The 15,526-nt window shown below is 43.4% G+C and overlaps 1 protein-coding gene and 1 long non-coding RNA gene across 3 annotated transcripts in view; one reads left to right on the top strand and one right to left on the bottom strand.

Moving 5' to 3' along the window:
• Positions 1-263: 263 nt before the first annotated feature.
• LOC137352497 (uncharacterized) lies at positions 264-14,010 on the bottom strand. Its single transcript, XR_010969727.1, has 4 exons — positions 13,951-14,010; positions 12,828-13,021; positions 2,205-2,296; positions 264-472 (listed from the first exon to the last, which is right to left on the bottom strand). It is a non-coding gene; the product is annotated as an uncharacterized lncRNA (long non-coding RNA).
• The window catches only part of si:cabz01068815.1 (solute carrier family 51 subunit beta), a 29,632-nt gene continuing 20,544 nt past the window's right edge, over positions 6,439-15,526 (top strand). The window contains exon 1 of one of the 2 annotated variants that reach the window (XM_068018026.1): positions 6,439-6,600. The gene's annotated coding sequence lies outside the window, so the exon portion shown is untranslated. Of the gene's footprint in view, positions 6,601-12,948; positions 13,053-15,526 lie in introns of those variants that run through there. The other variant, XM_068018025.1, reaches the window with a different exon arrangement.

The raw sequence follows: 15,526 nt of genomic DNA, 5'->3' as shown, positions 1-15,526 counted from the left end.
CTGCGACAATTTTATTACAATTGGCTTTCTTATGATTGAGAAAAATGTTTTACCAAGAGAGGGTTTTGCTTTAAACAATCCTGATGTATGATCTTCTCCTCAATGCTGCACTGTACTGAAGTCAGATTTACATGAAAAGAATTAACCGACTTAGATAAATAAAAGGAACTCCAGAGGCTAAAAAATGACAAAGAATCCACTTAAAAATACATTTTGGCAGCATGAAATCAACAGTTTAAATGAATCACTTATGCCAAGAATATACAGAATATTTCAATGTACTCTGAGCTGGAATCCATCAGAAGAAATATTTTGCTTTTATGTAGTTTTATAAACACTCTTATCCATCTGTCGATGCTCCTGTGGAGGGTTTGGCTCGTAACTGTCAGCCAATATTTTATAGTAGTCCAGTAGCACTGTTATAGTTCTGACAGTGAATTCTTTATTGGCGAGACCTTGGGAGAATTGCATGCTAAATAGGACAACAGAAAGGACTTATAGTTGATTCAAATCTCAGCTGCTCTTTTTCTGCTGCACCACTATCTGCTGTCCCATCACCCCAGTCCTTGCTTCAAATGAAATAAATTTGAAGTTCTTACCCTCATTTTTAAATCTCCTCATGGCCTTATCTCTCCCTATTCCTGTAACGTCCTCCAGCCCTACATTAATTATTCCTACATACTCCCCCCTCCCCTGCCCTGAATTTTCCATTCGCTCCAGCATTGGTGGTCATGTCTTCAGCTGCCTAGACCCCATATTCTGGAATCCCCTCCTTAAACCCCATTGTCCCTCCATCTCATGTTCCTCCTTAAAGACCTGACTTAAAACCCACCTCTTTGACCAAGCCTTTGGTGAGACCCTCCTGATCTCTCTTTCATAGGTTTGGTGTCCATTTCTTTACCTTATTGGATTGCAAAACCAGTTTTGCTATGTTAAATTGGCAAATTTTGAAAGGCAACGTCATAATTTTTCCAAGGAAGACATTATCACAATAATGAAAGGGTGAGAGGAAGCCTTTCGTTCCCAGGATTATGTGAAATGCTGTAATGTGATAGTAAATAAGAACTTCCCTTTCAAATAAGTGGTAGGTGGTACCCTTCCGATTCCTCATATTCCTACTTAAAGATAAATCTAAGAACCTAAATTGAAATGCAGTTGAAACTCTGCAGGTACAACCAGAAGTTGACTTGGAAGTTTTCAGAGTAGGCTACTGAATTATAGTACTATAGTACACTCTGAGAAGTATCTGATTATGTCCCTAGTAATCCAAAGAGACATGGTAGTATTTTCCACCACACCTTATTAATTGATCAATCACAGCCTCCTTCTTTTTGCTTATCATGGGAGATGATTTCTTCCAGATACTATGTATAACAAAATCATAACCCCATTTATAAATAACTTGTTTATGATTTTGCTACTTATAATGCACAGAAGAAATCTCTCTGCCCCCCCATCGTCCCAATTCTTCATGTGAACCAAACTCACTTTATCAGTCAGGAAGACATATAATTACATTGTACAGTATCTGTGTCCTGTTAGAATTGTAGTACAGTAATTTCACGGTAGCTTCACATGCAGCACTTGTGGCAGAACCTGCCTGTCAAGGATTGGCCTTCACAGCCATCAACAAAGGTGCACCAAGAGAAGACACCTCACTTAAATGGATTGTTTGCTGCGTGTCCATCATCTTTCATAGATGGAAGGATGCCAACCACTGTAGTTATACAGCACAGTCCATAGTCATACTGATAAACTGTTAAAGTGTAAGGACAGCTGTAGAGGAATGCACTGTAATATATGTCATGACAATAAGGACATTAACCTGTGTAAAATATTTATTTTGAGTTGGATTGCAAAACACCCAAATCTGTCACTGTGACTACATTTTTATTTGGCTTTGTAAACCATAAAGTTTTAGAATCAGTAGGATTAACCCATGTCATTTTGTTCTTGAGTAGATGGTGGAATCTTCTTAAAGGATACAACGGTGAACTATTGCAATCAGTTCTGTTAATTTTTGTTTGTTTCATGGGATGTGGGCGTCGCTGGCAAGGCCAGCATTTGTTACCCATCCCACATTGCCCTTCTGCTAATAACTCTATCAATGATTAGCTAAACCAACATAGCAACTCATTATTTTGTCAATCATAACATGACTGCTCCTAATTGGAAGCTTCTAATTGATTGGAATGAATAGTTACCTTGACATCAGCATGTGTAGTCCCATCTCATTCCATTTTGAGGTAACTGACCATTGATTCCCATCGAAATGACTGGCTGTGCAAACATTTCACTAATAATACAGATTATTTAAAACTCAGTTTTGCCATCAAGTTAACATTGTTAATAAAGACTTCCCCACTGGAAAGGAGGGTGAGAAAAATCAGAGAAGACATCCCACGCCACCTTTGCACTGCTGTTTGTGGCTGCTTACAGAGAACAATGGCATAATACTGGAGTAGATTCCATTTCACTTAAGGGTACCAAATGGGGCAGATAATGTGTGTGTGTTGGGAATGCACTAATGAACATTTGCACCACTTGTGGTGCAGTATTCTGTTTGCACAACAAATAAAACAATTGAAATATTAATTTTTCAGTTTCAAAATCAAATATCTAGCATTTTTCCATTAGATTAGATTAGAGATACAGCACTGAAACAGGCCCTTCAGCCCACCGAGTCTGTGCCGAACATCAACCACCCATTTATACTAATCCTACACTAATCCCATATTCCTACCAAACATCCCCACCTGTCCCTATATTTCCCTACCACCTACCTATACTAGTGACAATTTTTATAATGGCCAATTTACCTATCAACCTGCAAGTCTTTTGGCTTGTGGGAGGAAACCGGAGCACCCGGAGAAAACCCACGCAGACACAGGGAGAACTTGCAAACTCCACACAGGCAATACCCAGAATCGAACCCAGGTCCCTGGAGCTGTGAGACTGCGGTGCTAACCACTGCACCACTGTGCCACCTTTTGCCTGTGCAGTCTTTTGATCAAGACTGTTTCGCCTAATACTTAGGATTATCCTGTTAGTTGGACCACATGCTTTAAAAAAAAACTCCTCAAATATCCCAGTATATTTCACTTGTGTTGGGGATTTGCATATAATGTTTACCAGAATAACACAAGACTACATTTTAATTTCAAACCATGTGTGTTACAATAGAAAGGGATCTGCTGGATTCTTCATTCCCCACTAGGATTCTCAGCAATTGGAGACCAGGGAATACCAAAATTCAGACATGCACAGGGTGAAAGTCATTTTTTGCCTTAAAGTGGATTCATTGGTGCTGTGGCAGTCATGTCTCACGGCTACGTGGAACCTGGAGTACAGAGTAATCAACTATTGTGAGAGAGCTGGTGCAGGAAGGGAACAACTGCTCTTTGCGATCTGGGACAGCTGCTCTGTGGGTCACAGGTTAGTCAGTGGTCACTTAGAACTTGAGGAAGGAAGTGACTGGCTCCTTCAGGACCTGGAGAGGCAGGCTAATTTTTTTTTTATTTATTCATGGAATGTGGGCGACACTGGCCAGGCCAGCATTTATTGCCCATCCCTAATTGCCCTTGAGAAGGTGGTGGTGAGCTGCCTTCTTGAACCGCTGCAGTCCATTTGGGATAGGTACACCCACAGTGCTGTTAGGAAGGGAGTTCCAGGATTTTTACCCAGCGACAGTGAAGGAACGGCGATTTAGTTCCAAGTCAGGATGGTGTGTGACTTGGAGGGGAACTTGTAGGTGGTGGTGTTCCTATGTATGTGCTGCCCTTGTCCTTCTAGTTGGTAGAGGTCACGGGTTTGGAAGGTGCTGTCTAAGGAAGGGAATTGAAGACTGGAATGGAGTGGCATGTGCCAGCTGAGCCCTTGGGGTAGGCAGAGAAACTGTCAAATACCCTCTGCCACTGTGAACAACATATCCTGGGAGTATTATTGATTCTCCTTCCTTGATATTAAAACCCCAGGAACTTCGCATATTTCCTTCTTCCATGTTGTTTGAATGAGAAACTGTGGTCTTAAAATACTTTTGTTTTTACCAATTTGGGATTTTTTTTTTCAGTTGTATGGTAAGGCAGATGTCCAAGCACATTTGTGTGTGATTGTGGGGTAACAGTTACTTGTGTCTAACATTAGGAAATTGGAATTATTGGCCCTTTGGGAGAATGGGGGAAATCAAAAGGATTGAATCAGAACTTTTTTGTGTGAAAATGAATGTCATGCTATGTTTGATTTACAAGTTAGCATATCAGAACCATATGCCGTTTTGTGTTAACGTTAAGAGCTCTTGGGGAGCTGGGGATGGGGGATTTGTTCGTCTAGCGCCGCTACTACGTCGATTCCATGGAGTGCAAGCAGCGTATGTTATTTTATCGGTGCAGAAATTCGCGGTGGTGCTTCCCCCAGGGATTCGACGTAGTTTGCTTGGCGTCGTTAGCGCAACGCGGAGGAATTTCTCTCCCTTCGTCTCCCCCATCTGCGCCCCGCAATCATACTTGTCAGTATTAATATTGCAATAAATACGCCGATTTTGCCTCGCCGCCCCAACCTTCTTTTGAATCTACATTAAATGCTCGAATACTTTGATCCAGAAGTTGCATTAGTTATGGTATTACCGAGCGATATTTACAGCTCCCACCCCCCAAAAGCCCCAGTGCTTTAATCGTCTCCTGAGTTACTCTTTGTAAAGAGTTTATAGATGTATGTTTTTCATGAGGTGCCCAGGAGTGTAAGCTTTTCTTTCTGTGCTAGGCTAGTTTTAAAACAACCTTTGAAATTCTTGCTTTTGGCAACAAGATCTTATATTGCTTTACAGTCCCTGTCAGAAAACTGAAACAGATGCTTATCTTGTCATAAAAGTTAAAGCTTTGTGAGTCCCTTCACAATGCTCAACTTTTTCATTTGTCTTCCTGTTTGGTGATTGCTGTTTCCCCAACTCTCCTTGCAATTGGATTTTCAGGTTGACACTTAACATATACAACAACATTTTGTTTCTTTTTTTAAAATGAAATTGGCTGCAATGCTTTTCACCATTCTCTTAGTGTTCAATATAAATAATAACTGGGATTAATGTTTACAATACTGATGAAAGGTCATTGACCTTTCTCTCTCCACAGATGCTGCCTGACCTGCTGAGGATTTCCAGCATTTTCTCTTTTTATTTCAGATTTCCAGCATCTGCAGTATTTTGCTTTTGCATTAATATAGCGACTTTAATGCAGTAAATCATCCCAAGACGCTTCACAGGAGTTTAATCAAACAAATGTTGACACCGAGGTAAAGAAGGAGACTTTCAGACATGATCAAAAGCTTGGTCAAAAGAGGTCGGTTTTAAGGAGCATCTTATAAAGGAATAAGAGGTGCAGAGGCGGAGATGTTTAGGGAAGGAATTTTGGAGCTTCGGGCCTAGACGCCTGGAGGAACAGCTGCAAATGGTGGAGAGATGGAAATGGGAGATGGGCAAGAGGCCAGAATTGGAGGAAGAAGGGTTCTTGGATGGTTGTAAGGGCTAGTGAAGGTTACAGAGATAGGGAGGGGGTACCAGGCCATGGAGGGATTTGAACAGGAGGATGAGAAATGTAAAACAGTTGCATGAGTTAATGGTTATTAGCTTTGAGGATCTTATAGACGCGTTATGACACAGAATGAGGCCATTCGGCCCATCGAGTCTATGCTGGCTCTCTGTCGAGCAATCCAGTCAGTCATTGGTGATTGCTGTGTGGAATCTAATCACGTGAAATCCAGCATCCCCCTTATACGGTAAAATAAATAGGACAGAAGTGGGGTTTTCGCCCAAATATAATGTCATTCGCAATCTGAAACGGCAGGACTACAGGCCCTTCCAGCAGAGAAAGGCAGAAATGTGATATGTAACCTCCAGGGCTCTGTAATAAACCATGAAGTCGTGTCTCTGTCATTTAATAGACAATGTTCGCTGGTTAAACCTTTGCCGTTATTGAAAATGTTGAGTAATAGCGAGATAGGAAACCGAACGAATTGTCGTTACTTAGTAAACTGCAATGAGGTCAATGACACTGTCAGAATAAACCGAATGGAATTGTACTGATCCGTGCGAGTAAGAAAGTTACAGGATCTGAAGCCTGAACTCTGCCAACTGTAAAAAAAAATCAACACGCAAACTGAACTCTTCAGATGAATGGTTTGATCAAAATGCTGGTTTCTGAGCGGAGAAATAATTACAGGAGAGACATGGTTTGATGAGTAATGTCAGTTTGTGCGAGGTGGAGTGTCGTGAAAGGGTTCGACGAAAGTCATACCATAAATCAATCCAATGCAACTTTTATGATCATTATATTAAAAATCTTTGTGAAAGGGCATGTTGCTTTCTATCCGCGGCAGTGGGTCACATTCACTCGTGGGAAACCTAATCTTGGACCTCCAGTCCCCTCCCATTCTCCATGTGTTGCGGCTGTGGCGTGGGAAGGAGCTGGGGCGTTCCTTTGACAAATTAACTGCAGATTGAAACCTGAAAGGGCAGTTTGCCGCCGGCCTCATTATCCATCGGGGAGGGAAATCATTTGTAGCGCACGGACATTGGGATTTCACTTGCTGAACGTCCTACGAGAAACAAAGGTAAGACATTTTGCCTCGGTATTTAGAAATGGTTATTTGAAAAAAAAAATCGTAGGAAAAAATGTTGGGCAATGGTGCTGTTTGTGGGTAAGAGGAATGCCAAATGTATTTACAGTGTCAGGATTTCACACGTGGTAATTTGAGCAGTGGAAGAGCATTGAGATGTCAGGTCGGAAATTCCTGGTGGGGAAGAGCTTAACGAGAGGCCGTCAATATCAGACAGTCAGTCACCAAGAAATCCAATGGAGAATTCAGAAGTGCTTTACTTGAAGTGTGGTGAGAATGTGGAACTCACTACCACAGACTGGTTAAAGCCACTAGTATCGATGCATTTAAGAGGAAGCTGGACAAGCATATGAGGGAGAAGGCGATGATAGATTTAGATGAGGAAAGATGGGTGGAGGCCCGAGTGGAGCATAATTGGACTGGTTGGGCTGAAGGGCCTGTTTCTGCGCTGTACATCCTCTGTAGAGGCAGGAGCAATCCCTAATGATGAATAAAAGGGGGAAGGAGCAGAGGGCACTTCATGCATTAACACACAAGTTTATTGCGTAGGCGCTGGCACAGTTGCGGGGAATTGCGCCTGCAGGGGTAAGTGGGGTATAGCGGGGGCTCCAGGCAGCCGTCACAGTGCAGCTGGTGGCTGGTAAGGCCATCCGTGGACACGGGGCTCAGCTCGAGTTGACAACGCGCGGTGATGAGGAGCAGCCACTCCAACACATGCAGTCCCTTGGTCTGGAGGGAAGCAGAGGTGATGCATGAGGGGCAGGGAGGGCACGAAGGCGACATGTTCACCATAGGGTCTACCACTAAAGAATCAGCTTACTGGATATGTCCGAGCTGTGCAGGGAGTTATCGATTGTGCCCATTTGGCCATCAAGGCCCTGGCTTGAGCAGGAAGGGATTCCACTCCCTCAATGTCCAACTGGTGTGTGAGCACCACAAGCGTTTTCTGCGGCTGTGTGCACGGTCTCCTGGCAGTTTCCATGATGCTGTCATCCTGACGCAGTTAGAGGTGCCACAGCTGTTCATGCCACCAGAGACACTACGTGAATGACTGCTAGGGGACAAGGGCAAGCTGTTGAAGAAATAGCTGCTGACTCCCAGGCGCAACCGTACAATGGATGCACAGCAGCGCTACAACTGCTGCCATCTCAGCACAATGAGCATCATAGAATAGGCCGTTGGACTCCTGAAGATAGGGATCCAGTGCCTTGACCGGTCGGGAGGGCACCCTCCAGTGCACTCCCTCAAGGGATTCCCATATTGTGGTGGTATGATACACTCTTCGTTACATGGCCCTCCAGAGAGGTGTGGGCCTTGAAGAGGGAGATGCAGAGGAGTGGCACACATTTTCGGAGGAGGAGGAAGAAGTGCTGGAGCATGGTGATCTGTGTTGCAAGACCTTCCACAGCTTTGACTGAGGCATCAAACCATTGAGCAGGATGGCAGGGACGTTCAGGCCACATTAAGGGCGGCACAGTGGCGCAGTGGTTAGCACCGCAGCCTCACAGCTCCAAGGACCCGGGTTCGATTCCGGGTACTGCCTGTGTGGAGTTTGCAAGTTCTCCCTGTGTCTGCGTGGGTTTTCTCCGGGTGCTCCGGTTTCCTCCCACAAGCCAAAAGACTTGCAGGTTGATAGGTAAATTGGCCATTATAAATTGTCACTAGTATAGGTAGGTGGTAGGGAAATATAGGAACAGGTGGGGGTGTTTGGTAGTAATATGGGACTAGTGTAGGATTAGTATAAATGGGTGGTTGATGTTCGGCACAGACTCGGTGGGCCGAAGGGCCTGTTTTCAGTGCTGTATCTCTAATCTAATCTAAAATCTAATACATGTACATTTTTCCTGAGGCCGTCTCATCCTGGAGGGCTCACACATTCATCTTTCTCACAAGGATTGAGCGCATCCAAGATGCAGACAATGCAGGGATGTGCCCTTTTTCTCCCGCAATGCCCGGAAGACAAGTTGCCACCGGCTACACAATGTTCCTGACAGCTCACCTTTGTCGCACACCCATTTCATTGTTTGGGTGCTGTAATGGCATCAAACCATTAGAATCACAGAAGTCTGGGTTCAGTCATCAACCATTTCATCATACTGAGTTGCATTCACTGAACATAACCATACCGCAAGTCACCAAAGTGCACCACAAAGCGAAACTATCGATGTACCAGTTTCTGCTCGCAGCCGCTCCTATGGGGTGCTCCATTTGTGGCTGGTTTTCCAGCGCAAAGAGTTGTCCACGACCGAATGTTGCCAACTGGAACATTCCAAGGTCCAGGATTACGTGCTGACGGACGCACTAAAGCTTGGGGCAGCTGCAGCAAAGGCTCAATGGGGAAAGACCACTGTGTAAGGTCCCCCCACCAAAGTGAACTGAAGGGCTGGATCCAAGGAAAACCCCCTCGAACTGTAGCCAGAAAATATTTGTTTGCTGTAAAATGTACATGGCATGTAAAATGAAATGGAAGGGTTGTGGGGCAACTCACTCCTGTATTGAAGGAAACTGATCTCCTTCCCACTCTTTGTATTGTTTGACTTGGTGCTTTTTGGAACTGTTTTGTAACGTATCTTTTACAGATTTTTATGAATAAAGTATATTTTGGAAATAAAAAAAAGTGGCTGAGGGTAAAGTGAAGGCAGGCTGCTTGCATGCGCCTGCAGCTGAGGTGCCCTGGTGGCTATCCTCCGTGTCGCAGTGACAGTGAGGCACCGCCACAGTCTGCCCCACCTCTGTTGATGCAGGGGCAGCCTTGGGTTGAGGGGCCTTGCTGTATAAATGATGCCTCAGTCAGAGGGGCCAAGCGGTGGCTGATAAAGACACTGCCCAGTGAGGGCTGGGTGCCCTCAACATCATCGCTGACTGGTCCACCCTTTCATGGCGCACATGCACGTCAGAGGGAACCATGGGCTGGAACCCCTCCATGCATCTTTGGACCATCAGTGCCACTGACCAGTCAGTGGTACAGAATATGGCATACATTCTGTGCATGCCACTATGCTGTTCCTGTATCCACTCTGTGATGCCGCGTATGGCTTTCCACAAGGTAGGCCACTTTTTCAGTAGATGAGCTTATGCACTTATATGACTGAGACATAGCGGAGTACATCTCATGAATGGACTCCTCCCTTCTCTGTCCATGACTCTACGTTGCCTCAGGGAACAATGACATTTGGGTGCACATTTCCCGATGCTGCTCCAAGAAGACCAACCTTGTGTGGGACTCCCAATGCTCTGCATCTCCGCCCAGCTGAGAATGGTTTTGTCTGTACTCCATCCTCCGAAAGCGACTGGCCATAGCTGCCTCTGCCTCCCTCATCTCCTCCATAAAGTGTTGATCACCCTCTTCGAAACTCACATGAGGTCCCACCGAGGTGGGTGTATCTGTGCTGCTGGAGGGTGCACTTGTCTGATGTGATGGTGCTGCCTCGGATGCATCTTTCTTCTCTGAAGTAGATGACAAGTCACAGTGGCATGCTGGGGCACCCCTCCACAACTGGCCCGACGAGAGGCATAAGCATTTGCTTAGGAAAGCTCTCCTCTCTCAGCATCTGCTTCTGCAGCAAGCCCTTGCGGTTTATGTATTAGCATGGAGTAAACAGAGGAGGAGGAAGCTTCATCCCCATCATCTGTAGAGGGTAAGATCCTTTCACCCTGTCTTGGACAGACTCCCATCTCACAATCATCATCTTTCAGATAAGCTGCCACCCTGGCAATGTCAAGGGCCTCCTCCATGGCTGTCAATATAGCGAGATGCGCCATGCCACCTTTCTCATGAGGAGTACTCTCTTTATCCTGCAAGAGCGAGAGTTAAGGCAGTGGTGCCCTCTTTCACCCCATCCAGCACTTCACTCACATGCCATGTCACTGTCTCCAGTGTAGCCTCCTCCATAAATGCCTGTGGTGTGAGCTTTGCTGTGACTCAGGAGGGCATGTGAGCACATATATGGTCACTGTACCCGAGCACTATACACCCTCATGTTGCTCAGCTCGTGGTTCTGATGGTGATTATAGAACTGAAAGCCTGTCATCTGGGTGTCGCATTTCACTCACCTTGCCAGACCTCAGAAGGTCATTAAAGCCGCACCCACGTTCTGCTGATAACACTATGGCTGTTCACCTCCTGAGCCACCTCCAGCCATATCTGCTTTGTCTGGGTGGCTGACCTCCTACCGCTCTCTGGAAACGGAACACTCCACCAGGCTGCCACCGCCTCTAAAAGCACCTCCAAGGAGGCATCGGTAAATTATGGGGCCGCCCTTCTACAGGTGCCTGACGTGCTGCTGCTCCACTGCTCTCTGCGTAAACATTAATGGCTGCTGGGCGCCCTTTAAATTGGGCCCGCCATGTCTAACTCCAACCTCCTGATTGCATCCGCCATCCCTAATTGGACGACAAATACACGATCGGGCCAGTAATTGGCATCTCCTTGAAAATTGCGTCGGACGTCAGGGGCTGACGCGGAGTGGGGTTGGGACCCGGTAATGGTCCCAGTGTCGGGGTCTCGACCCTGAGATGAAAATCCAGCCCCGTGACTGTTTTTAAAACTAGCTCAGCAAGCTGAAAATTATGACCTTGACTCCTATTAATTACAGCAACGTGGTACAAAAACCACAGCTGGGGCAAATAATTAACTTTAATTTGCTGAATAGGTTGAAGTAGTTAAGATATTTAACAGGGGACCAGACATATTAGGGATTTCTCTCAAATTCCAGTGCTCATCATAAAGCATGGGAGAAAGTTGTTGAACTGTTAAATACCATGTTCTGTACAAGAACATGGTTTGATGACCTATAAAGAATATATATCATTGGTTAGGCCTCAGCTGTTGTATGTGTACAGTTTTGGGCACCTCTCTTTAGGAAGGATGTCAAGTCCTTGGTGAGAAAGAGGAGGAGGTTTACTCGAATGATACTAGGGATGAGGAACTTCTGTTATGTGACAAGACTAGAAACGCTGGGATGGTTCTACTTAGAGCAAAGAAGGTTTGTGTGAAATCTAATAGAGCTATTCAAAATCATGAAGGTTTTTGATGGAGTAAACAAGGAAAACCTGTTTCTATTGGTAGGAGGGTTGGTAACCAGGGCCTACAGATTTAAGATAATTGACAAAAAAAGACAGAAGGGAGAGGAACAGAAGTTTTTTTTCCACACAGCAAGTTATGATTAGAATGCACTGCCTAAAAGGGTGGTGGAAGCAGATAGTCGTAAGTTTCAAAAGGGAATTGGATGTAAAGGTCGGCTCGGGTCTGCAAATAAAACCCGACCGACCCCGACCCAGCCCGGGGCCTTTCATTTTTTCCCACACCTGACCCGACCCAACCACTGGAATAAGATTGATTGATTATATTAAAGAGGTTGTGCTCTACCTTGGATGGAATCGCTCACTGCAGACTAGTGCGGAGTGTTTCCCACCTTGACATCCTGGCTGTCACTGTATCCGACCCAGCCCAACCCAAGCCCGAATGCCGGACCCGGAAGAGTGACCCGACCCGACCTAAACCCAACACATGTCGTTAGGTCTCATCGGGTTTGGGTCAGATAGCTCTGCTCCAATTGGATGTATATTTGAAAAGGAAACATTTGCAGAGCTATGAGGAAAGAGCAGGGGAGTGGGATGAATTGGATAGCTTTTTCATAGAGCCGTCACAGGTGCGATAGGCTGAATGGCCTCCTTGTATGATTCTATGAGGAAGCAGATTCACTAGCAACAGCTACTAGGTATTTGAGAGAGAAAGAATCATTCTTTGCAAATGAATACAGTACTATTATTTGGAAGTTCCAGCCCATCAAAAAGATCTTTCTATAACCTCAGCCATTTAGTCCCTCATTCAAGAGCCTGCTCTGCCTTTTCATTGCATGGAGGCACTTAAAGAGGAAAGTTGCATCCTTGCTCTGTCCCCTTGCTGAATTTTCTGAGCTCCCTTGTCATGACTGTCATCCTTATCCCACCAGCATTATTTACATTAGCTGACCATTGTATTTATGACAAAGGTAATCTCTCCCCATTTCACTGGCCATAAGTCTCAGTCCACCACATTCATGCCAGTGGAGCAGAGCCTCAGAAATCTCCAGGGTGTTGCAATGACTCCTCCATACCCACATCACAAAACAGGTACATTGTGCTTATTGAGTCTCCTTCCATGTACATCCTCTGGGAGCAGAAACAGCCAACAGAATGAAAGTGACTGATAGTATAATTATGTGATCATAAAAACTGACCTTTGATGCAGTGGAATTTTTTTGAAGCAGGTTGAAGGATACATGACAGTGGGATTGATGGTTTTGTAGATGTCATTAACCGCAAGGTTACAATGGAATTGGAGGCCACATTTTTGACTTTGCTCATGTTAGTCTTGCATAAATTAGTTAATGGCATTGCCCTCCATGAATTTAATACATATTCATCGTCCTGCCTGTTGAAACATACATCGCAGCATTAGAAAGGTATGTCAGTGAACGTAAAATGGGGAGGCATGGATGTGTGTGGATAATGTGCTAATATAAGAACGCACTCTGCTATTACTTTGATCTATGTGCATGAGGACACAATAATTGAATTTGCATTTACGTCGATGTTTTTCAAAGTATGCTAAAGCAGCCGCTAGTTTAATTCTATCGATGCAAATAAGAATTATACATAATTTGGCAGCACCACAGTGATTTTTTTTTTAAGTAGTGAATCTCCCTTGCTGATAAGTTGGGGAATACAGTATTTTATAAGTACAGAAGCATTGGTGTAATGCACGGTGCTTTTTGTTTATTCTACTGCTAACGTTCAACTATGTGTAACTCATGTCTTTTTTAAGGGCACAGGATATAATTGCTGTGCTTTCCTCAGATCAGTAGGAGGTAATTGCTCATAGGCAGAGTCTGAGGTCAATTAAAGTTTAGAAGAAAAAATTTAAAATACATCCGGGTGTATTCTGAGCTCTAGAATACCCTGTAAATCTCTTGCAGCTGAAGGGAAAGCTATGTTGTGTTTCACACGTTATATAAAAGTTAATTACATAAAGACTTTAATGCGTTAATCTAAAGTCTGGATTTTCTCGTATTAATTGCTATGGAAACACAAACTGGGTAACTAAATACAATAGATTCTTTTTGTAACATAGTGGTTAGTACAAGCCAGTGAGTACAAAGCACAGATTGTTCTCAGAATCATTATCAATACAAATGTTTATTGCATCCAGATTTATGAGTAACATTGAAAATCATGTATCTAATATTAGCCAATTATATAAAATGCACAGGTTATAAATATTGGCATTAATTGTTAAATGGCACATATTTCAGTATTGAACTAATCATTAAATACTAAAATATAAAAACAGTACATACTTACCTGTGTAAAAAGCTCAGCGGTACAAAAATCTAAATTCTCAGTTTTCTCCCATTGTGATCTATGTTTTAAATGAAAAGGAGCCTATTTAATGGAATATATTCACTTTGTCAAAATATATGTATAAATTTTATGGAATTCAAGTTGTTACCATAGAGTTACATAGAATTTACAGCACAGACACTGGCTATTCCGCCTGACTGGTCTTTGCTGGTGTTTATGCTCCGCACGAGCCTCCTTCCATCTTACTTCATCCAATTCTTAACATACCCTTCTATTCCTTTCTCCTTCATGTACTTAGCTAGCTTCCCCTTAAATCTATCTATGCAGTTCACCTCAACTACTCCATGTGGTAGCAAATTCCACATTCTAAACACTCTATGGGTAAAAAAAAGTTTCTTGTGAATACCTTATTGGATTTTTTTGATGCCGATCTTACATTTATGACTCCCACAAGTAGAAACATCCTCTCTATGTCTACCCTATCAAATTCTTCAATAATTTTAAAGACCTATCTTATATCACTTCTCAACCTTCTCTTTACTGGAGAAAAGAGCCACAGCCTGTTCAGTCTTACCTGACAGTTATAACCTCTCTGTGACTGAACTGTCACACGTTATGGAAAAAGTATATTTGAGGTCAATAATCTTTTGCCTGAAGCGATGCCAAGTGTGCATATACTCTGCAGCTGGGAATACCATAGACTAATGCAAATTCAGCAGGTTTCTTCAGTAGAGCTACAAAATTGCGAATCACAGGTCCTCAAAATAATCTGAAGGCCATCCCACAGCAAGGTGAGCTCACACCCTTGCTCCTTCTTGATCTCACATCTATGTTGTGGTCCCAAACACAGACCATTGATCTTTTTACAGTGATCTATGAATGATGGATGCTGTCCAACTTTAGCAGTCAGTTCAAAATGGTGCCTGTGACTTTACAATGTGTTAAAAATGTTAAAATGAAAATTGCTTTTACTTACTGCTGTTGTTAAACCCTATCCTTAAAATCTTGTGATAACTAGATTGCCCTGAAGTTTATTACTGTTGTGCTGCTATTGATTTCTCTTTATATTCTACTAATGTTAACCTTTAGCCTTTGCCTGTTAAGCATGGAAGTATAAAGTTAATTTAAGTTACTGTTACCCTGCACCAATGATCAGTTTCAGGATGAGGTAGTTAGAGAAATAATGCAGAAACCTAATCATCTGATAACGAGTGCTAGAAAATGATTTAGTTTGGCAAGAGAAAACATCTGGCCATCCAACGTCCTTTTTATTTGGTACAATTGAAATAGAAACAAAAGACAGATTATAGTTAAGGTTTCACTAGATAGAATCGCAATTATTTGAAACATGAGTGAAACTAACAATAGGATAACAAAAGTATTTGTTAGCTTAATGGAAAAAGAGCTCATTAAATAAGGGAAATAAAATTGGTAAGGGATAAGTCAATAAAATTCTCCTTATATGGAGTTGAATTTTCAACTTAATATAGACTGATGGGGACTGCCACGGGTGAGAGAAATGTATAAAAACTGGCAGTTTATAATGAGTATTGGGATTTCTAAAGACCTAAGATAT

The sequence above is a fragment of the Heterodontus francisci genome, chromosome 38, assembly GCF_036365525.1.
Source record: "Heterodontus francisci isolate sHetFra1 chromosome 38, sHetFra1.hap1, whole genome shotgun sequence".
NCBI lineage: Eukaryota > Metazoa > Chordata > Chondrichthyes > Heterodontiformes > Heterodontidae > Heterodontus > Heterodontus francisci.
Note: the sequence above shows the minus strand (reverse complement) of the source record. Positions and strands in the feature narration are given on the sequence as shown.